The 8,482-nt window shown below is 42.0% G+C and overlaps 1 pseudogene across 1 annotated transcript in view; it reads left to right on the forward strand.

The window, feature by feature from the left end:
* Positions 1-8,078: 8,078 nt before the first annotated feature.
* The window catches only part of LOC307226522 (actin, cytoplasmic 2 pseudogene), a 5,792-nt pseudogene continuing 5,388 nt past the window's right edge, over positions 8,079-8,482 (forward strand). Inside the window, exon 1 of the transcript XR_013843877.1 lies at positions 8,079-8,088. The product of XR_013843877.1 is annotated as an actin, cytoplasmic 2 pseudogene (transcript). The remainder of the gene's footprint in view (positions 8,089-8,482) is intronic.

Below are 8,482 nucleotides of genomic sequence, written 5' to 3' on the forward strand. Positions count from 1 at the left end.
ATAAGAATTACATTCCATGTAATCACTTTGATCAAAAGTCAACAAATACAGTCCATCTTTCTCTTTGGCAGAAAGATACAACTCTCCATCTTTGTAGATCTCGCAGTGTTGATCATCATAGGACAGTTTTAGTCCCTTCTTGGCAATCTGCGAAACGCTGAGCAGATTGTACTTCAACTCTGGAACCAAATAAACATTGTTTATAGTCAAGTTCAGACTTTTAAGATACACAGTCCCAATTCCGGTGGCTTCCAGCTCTTGACCGTTGGCTTGTTGTACAACGAAGCTTTGCTTCTTAAACGACGAAAACAAATCCCTGCGATGGGTCATGTGAACCGTCGCTCCCGTGTCTAAAACGAAGGAATTCCCCACTTGTGGTATGGCTTTTAGGGACATCAAAGCCTTTGCAGTCTTCGCCTGTGACTTGGCATGACTTCTGCCTGACGCCTCAGACTTCGTGGAGCTTCCCTTGGCTCCTTTGTTCTGACGTGGCTTCTTGCAGTACCGCTGAAAATGCCCAGTCTGTCCACAATTGTGGCATCGGACAACGTTCAAAGCTACGGCGTCTCCTCCAGTAGCTACAGCAGTGGGGGTGTTAGAACTCCGTTCTTCCCTCCCCCTGTCCTTCAGATCCTGTGACTCCCAAGCACGCGTTGGTGCTGCAGGGATGGGGTTCTCAATCACCCCAAACAGTCTCTGATTCTGCAGCAAGGCCTTCATCTTAATAGACCAAGATGCATAATTGTCACTGGTCAAGAGGGGTGTAGAAGGCAGGCCTCCCCCCTTCTTAGCATCCATTTTGAGTCCTTGCATTGACTCTCAAACACAAGCCTCTAAAATCCAATAGCTGGCTTGTTTACACTCTGTGCACCTGGCAGCAATAACACTGGCTGCTTGGAAAGTCCCTTTTCAACAGTTCCTTTGTAAGGGCCTAGTCTAAACACGAGCTGTTTTAGCCTCTCTGGGCATAGCCTGACTTCTAGCCCTTATCTCGAAACTGGCCTGCGTTGCTAAGCAACCACATTCCTTTCCTTAGACAGGAAAAACCACAGGAATGTTTGGAATGCAGACTCTTCTCTCTCAGAGCTGTTTTTCCCAAACGTTGCTCCCATGAAGCAGAGAATTAATCCATCTGCATTCACACTCTTAAGCCCGAAAATCTCATACCTGGGCTCCGTAGCTTGGCTTTCAGCTTCTTCTGGTCAGCTTCTAGCTGCAGAGAATCAGCCTCCATCTCAGGCTTCCATGGAGAGGGATGAATACAGTCTCCTTGATGCAGACTCCCATGGATCGTAGCAACCATCCTCTGCTACCAATGTCAGATTTCAGGCTCGGTCAGAGGTATGTGCCTATCTCTCCAGGCACCGGCTGAATTCTTTTGACCTCCCTCCGGCGACTCCCGGCAGGAAAAACACACGAGGTCCGTTCCGGCGATTTTCCTCAGGCTGTGAGAAAAACACACCAACTGCTCTCCTCCTCCCTGCTCTCCAGCATATCCCCAGGGAGGGGATTCAGACACAGACAGAAATGAATCTACATTGCTTTTATTCCTGTCTTTCACTTCAGTACAGAGAAAACATGTCTGCTCTCTTGAACAAACAGAGATAAACTCCAAACTCCACCCATGTACATCCTGTACAGGTCATATGACACACACTGAGCTCATATCCTGTGCTCAATAAGGAGAATGGACTGCCCCTTTGTTTCCATGGCAACAGTCACACACATCCTGTTTGGCTTTCCAGCCACAAGCAGCTGACTTGGCTGCTAGAGCCTTTGCTTGCTGCTGCATTGCTGCTTTAGAATAACAATCCTGTTTATCATGTAATCAGTATATTTTATATTTGCCTGCATGTAGTGTCCCTTATACTTTTCCTTCTCCAATGTTCATTTATGTATAATGCACTTTTAATTTTTCTCTAACATTCTTTGTAGACTATAGTTGCACCTTTCATAACTGAAGTGCATTCACTGCTTTTGTGCTGATGCATGTAAAATTCATTTTTCAAACTGATTTCAGCTGTTGGTCATCTCTGGTCACAACCTTCTTTGCTGCTGGAGGAAATTAAGGACCTCATTTTCATGTACCACTCCAGGAGAGGGGGGGTACACAACAGGCCATTATTGCCTTACTGCCCCTTGGTGGGTTTTCGGGAGGGACTTGACCAGTTACTGTGGGAAGCAGAATAGACCTTTGGTCCAATCTAGCAGAACCTTTCTTAGTTTATAAATGCATAAGCACAAACACTAGCACGAGAAAACCATGTCATTTTGACAGAAGAGATCCATTTGCCACATTAGGAATAATGAAAAAATGTGAACGGAACCAAAACTTACTTTCAGGAGGAAGGCGAACTAGGGTCTCTGACATTAGGAAGAAGTGTATATTTGAAGAACACTAAAAGTCTCTACTCAAGCTATGGATATTTCTGTCATCTGTTAAGATAAACAAAGTAGTCTTCCTAACCAACATTTGAGGACTCTCTTTTAGATCCTCTCCGTCTTTGGTGTTATCTGATGCTTTTCCTCCTGCCTGTTTTTGAATGCTTTATATGAATACTGCATTACCCAGTCCTGAATAGAGATTAGTTGCTAGTTATGCCCTCCTGTATATGTCTAGTCAGGGACGCGGGTGGCGCTGTGGATTAAACCAGAGCCTAGGACTTGCCGATCAGAAGGTTGGCGGTTTGAATCCCTGTGACGGGGTGAAATCCCGTTGTTCAGTCCCTGCTCCTGACAACCTAGCAGTTCAAAAGCACGTCAAAGTGCAAGTAGATAAATAGATACCGCTCCGACGGGAAGGTAAATGGCGTTTCCGTGCGCTGCTCTGGTTCGCCAGAAGCGGCTTAGTCTTGCTGGCCACATGATCCGGAAGCTGTACGCCGACTTCCTCGGCCAATAAAGCGAGATGAGCGCCGCAACCCCAGAGTCGGTCACAACTGGACCTAATGGTCAGGGGTCCCTTTACCTTTACCTTTATATGTCAAGTCAGAATTCCCATTAAGTGCAATGGGACCCACTTTCACATAGGTGTGTATAGAATTGAAATCCCTCTGTAATTTGGTTTTCATCAGAACCTAAACTAGCTCAGATTATGCAGAGAAGTGCATAGGAGGAGCTTTAGAACTGCACATCATTTAGCCAGAGACACAACTCAATTTAGGGCAACCCATGCAGTGGGGGTTTTCAATAATTATTTTTCCAACAACAGACTCCTATAGCATATCAGAAACCTTTTGCCTTGTAGCACAGAGGTTTGCTGTTCAAGAAGTTTGGCAGACAGTTGGGTCCTGACTTTTAATTTAGTATTATCATAATACCTTGTTGATACTTCAGAAGTTCATAGGATTTAATTCCTTTGTATGATACATCAACAGCTTCATTATGAGGGGTAGGGATGTCGTTTAATATTTAGGATCACCTACTATAAGATTTGTAAAAGAAAGAAAAAGGGATTGTGCAATACACGTTTAAAGGAATTTAGTAAACAGAATGCAGCTCTTCTGCCCAGTTCCATCACTAGAACGTTGGTACAATTCCATCTATTTCATCAGAGTTGTGCCAACATACACTGGTGATTAATTTCACTACTTACCTCGCTGAAAGCTGCAATGCTTCATTTTTTGTATATTAATAATACGCTTGTCATTAGGCCTATTTTATAAAATATATTTTCATTGTTAATATACATTCAAAGTTTTGAAGTATGTGCAGTGGCTCTACTTAAGCCAATGGCAGGAATGGAAAGATTTGCCATTTCCTTTTCTAGAGCCAGAATGTCACTCATGGTTTCTAGTCTATATTCATACTGCTCTATCACATTACCTGGAAAAAACAATAGAAAATATTTTCTCAGGGTGGTTCACACTAATAGATATGAGTTTTAAAATAACTCCTGTTTCAGATACTGTATTCATATGTAGCCACAAGCCACCACAGGAGAAATTTGGACACCATCACTCTCTGACTCTATCAGTAGCGATTCTAGACTAGATAGACCAGCTCTGCATGTATAGTAGTGACTGAGGTTATTCTTACAGGCTTCACTTATTTTAAGTAGGCAGTCATCTGGAACTGATAACTGATCACTGATTGATGGGTTTGTAGCCTGGCTCTGCGCAGCAGACAAAACTTCTAAAACAGAACAATTCACAGTACAAAGCTAAAAGCTCTGCAGCTAAACATCTTAAGCTAGCAGCAGAGGAAAGGTCTTTATTTTGACTGTTCATCAGTTCTTTCACAAAACTATCTTAAGGGAAGGGGGGATAATTAATCTAAAATTTCCATTTTGTGAATTGAAAATATCTTTTTTTTTCATGTCAGCACTACTAGTTGTTATCCCATTATTCATTATCTGATGGAGATGAGAATGAGTGTTGCTAATGTCACTCCCAGAGCAGAATTATCAAGTTTGCTGCATAAGCTTATCCCTTATCGAAGAGTATGTTTCTGTCTCCCTCAACAGGGAAGAGACAGATTCCAGCCTAACAGGATCATCCAGCCACAGAAAAACACTTTTAAATCTAACTGATTTCAGACGGCAACTTAAGCACACAAATACCCGCTTGCATTTCAATGTTGGGTGGATCATGCTCAGCCATTGTACATGTCATTTTCCTTTTGTGCATGTCATTATTTCTTTGTACATCAGAATGGGACTTTATGAGTGCTAATCACATAAGTTTGGGCAAAGGGAGGAGAGAGAACTCACCTGTGGGCTACCTCTAGATGCTTCCAGACTGACACACTATTTTCAGGTGGGATTCCATCTCATACCAGCAAATTCAGATTGTGCCGTTATAGTTGATTGGGCAGTCTTGCACCACATGCATAAGGCAAGTAGAAGATGTGTTGTATCTTTCCACTCCTGACACAGCTTGCAGGCTGGGAAGAGGGCAGGTGAACAGGCAGCAACAAAAAGGAGGTGGAGGAGCAGAGCCAGGAACCTCAGAGGATTAGAAGTGGGCCACCTGCAAGGCTGTGGGCTTTGACAGGTGCTGACAGTGTTAGCCCTAGGTCCCCACCACGGACACCTTAGAGATAAGGCTCCTAGCCTAGCTTTCTCTCTGACATGCTGGAATGTGTTTTGCAGGTTGTCTTTGTTTAGAATTTCCCCAAATTAAAATAATAATAATAAAGTGCTACAGTCCTGGGAAGGTTGTACTATGAGCATTTTCAGACCCTGTAGATCAGCTCGGAGATATAATGAAATGGAATGATCTGAAGAAGGTTTAGGCTGTTCTAGTGCTGAAGTCAAGCAGGTGTGGTATTGAGTCGTATCTGAATGAAAACCCCATAGATTGAAATAAATATATCTGATCTGATCTCCGAACTTGAGTCAGTGCAGTCAAGGGAAGCAAAAATGTCGCTCGTGAATTGCTTTTACTAGTAGAGTATTTTAGTTCAGTTATTAGTCTGTTTTAACTATTTGGCTGCTTTTTAAAATGCAGATTTATTTACCATGCTGTTTGCATGACTGCCAAATTATTAGGTACAAAAAATATAAACAATGAATTGGCCTGGTGAAACTCCTTCTGAGAGCAGTTACCTACTCATGACCTTCCAGTGTGAAATGTGCTGTCTATTTTAGTTTAAATTAGTTCCTGCCTTATAGTTATATCCCTTAAATTAATTTCACATAGCTAATTTCTTCATGCTCATTTGAACCTAGTGGTGGGTCATGGCCTGATCCAGGGTGGGTTGCAACAGGAGTACTACCACTATTCACATATATGGTAAACAATTAAGAAACAGGTCCCCAAATGTACCTTGGAGTTAAAAGTGGGTCCTGTGTCTGAAAAGGTTGCTGACTACTAACCTAGAGTGTGGCTGTTGTTGCAATGACCATTATAAGACTTTTAAACAGGCAGGTCCTGGGTCTAGATGTATGTGTGAGCCTATTCAAGTCAGATCAGACAATGAGATCAATAATGATTGAAAAAACAGCTGATTCTTCACAGTTAAGGAGATTAGAGCTATAGTAATTCATGGATTACAGACAGCCAAGCATTTCAGAAGCATGTGCAGCAGTATAAAATGGGAGATTATCCCAGTTTGCCTACTTCCCGAGGATATTTTCATGCTTTCACAAACATTTTATTGGGGGAAAGGATATTTCAAAGAGAAGCCAATTCATTCTCAGGAGCTGTTACAAACAAGATCAGCAACAAATAGAGAGCACAGTCCAGACGGTTACGCCTCTCCCGTTGAAGTAAATGGGACTTCAGAGGGAGAGATTTACGCACTTAAGTAAAAGTGCCCAACTTTGGCTGGACCCCTAAATTCTCCTGAAGTATACACAGAATTGTTTCCTCCAATGAGACTGGAATTTTTGTGAATGTACACTGAAAGAGTCCAATATGTATTAGAATTATGGATGCACACACATTTTAATGTTTCCAAAGCCCTAAATGGCTCATTTATTATTGAGTACATGTATTTGCAACCCAATTTTCTTCCATTATAAAACTGAAGGTGGCACAAATGAGGTTCCTAGGTGGCCTTCCATCCAGGCACAAATAATACCCGCATAGTTTAAAGAAGGTGACTTTGTTATGTGCTCTCAGACTATGACCTGGAGAACTTAAGGCTAGGATACCTCCAAGCAACCTCTTTCCTCTTGCCACTGAATACTTTGGTTTCCTCGGCACTCATGGCCACATTACTGTTAACCACCAACTCCCCTGATTTATCATTGGGTCATCCACCCCACTCACAAAAGAAGATGCAGATATGCATATCACACAAAACACATGCAAATTTGTGTCCCTCTTTTTAGCATGTGGGACGGAAGACCCAATCTATGTACAGTGTACTGGACCCACAAAACCCTCAATCCCATGACTGCTCTATTTGCTCAAGAGCCTTTAGTGAGGACCTTTGTCAAAAGCTTTTTGAAAGTTCAGTTAAACATCACCATTATCCATGTGCATGTTAACACTCTCAGATAAACTCTACAAATTTAGTGAGACAGGACTTTCCTTTGCAGAAGACTTGCTGATTATTCTTCAGCAAGACTTGTCCTTCTGCATCCTGGATAATATAACTTTAATAATGCTTTCTACTAATTTACCAGGAACAGCCATTAAGCTAACTGGTCTGCAAAACAAATTATGCTCCTGGGCACTCACACATATCAGGAAGAAAAGTGTGCATCCAGAGAACATCAGTCCTCTTTCTATGTATGCAGTTGCTGTGATAACAGGGCTTTGCAGTCTTGGGAATTACTTGAACCAGTTTGGAGGAGGATTCTGGCCATCATCCTAAACTCACCTACTTAAAAGTCCCATGAAAATAAATGCTAAATCAATGTAGAAATCAATACGACATTCACAAGTACCCGTAAGTGTATTTACAAATGTAGTCTCTGTGTCAATGTTCATCAAAGAGCAAGGCAGGCTTGCCCATTTATTTAGCTTCTATACTGCAGAATTGCAAGGTTTAAGCCCAGGTCAGTCAAAATGCTGGGGATCTGTAAGATGTCCTTTGGAAAGTTACCTGTGGGTGGATATATTTGAAAAGATTAATCTGAACTTGCATTTGTTTTATGATAGCCATGTAAGCATTTGTTTTTAATCCTACTTCAATTTGCCTTTGAGAACCCAGTGTTATTTATGGTTAAAATGTATGTGTTGTTTTTCAAATATGCATTCAAAATAAATTTTAAAGCAAAATAAAAACAAACCAATGCAGTGATGGCATCAGAAAAAAGTGCAGTGACGCAGGAAATGAAAATTTAAATTTCTGAGGTAGTGCGCTTTGTCCCAAATGTTCAATTTCTGAAAGAGAAACAACACATTAATAGGCAGCCATTAAGAACTCTCTGCTATGTGGATTTCTGCACACTGGGTAGATCCCTAAGCCACCTTGCTTCCCCCTCCCACCCCAAGGCTTTCAATTCTTAATACAAGTAAACAAACTTCTGCCCAAACAACCTTGCAACTTCTAAAAATATCACCACAGATATCTTCATTTTTTAGTGACAAAGGCTCCAGAATGTGTGAAGCTGGTTTTGGCAGGAATGATGTCCCTCATGCTGCGATCCCCCCTCTTTTGTTGGTTGCCCCAGGCATCAGGGTATGGTGGCTGGTATGGGCCAGAAAAGCAGATACCTTGGTGGTGAGGGCAGTAGTCATGAAAGGGAAAAGGAAACCAGATGTATTTTCTGTTGTTTTGTGGCCATTTATTACATATGGCAATACATCAGCACAAATTTGGATGTCATGATTATATTTCTGCTCTGAACTTTGTCCTTCAATATTTTAATCTCTTCCGGAATCTGAATGCGAACAACCCAGAAGTGAATGCTTCCGTTTTCAAACATGCCTCGGAAGTTGAGCGGCTTCCGAGGTGTGTTTCTCCATTTTTTAAAAGGAATTTGCTGACTGGCAATTGCGCCTTGGTTGTCGAACATTTCGGAGGTCGAACCGTCTTCTGGAACGGATTGCATTCGACAACCGAGGTTCCACTGTATCATTGAAAA

Source organism: Podarcis cretensis (genome assembly GCF_951804945.1).
Source record: "Podarcis cretensis genome assembly, chromosome: 11".
In the NCBI taxonomy this organism is placed as follows: domain Eukaryota; kingdom Metazoa; phylum Chordata; class Lepidosauria; order Squamata; family Lacertidae; genus Podarcis; species Podarcis cretensis.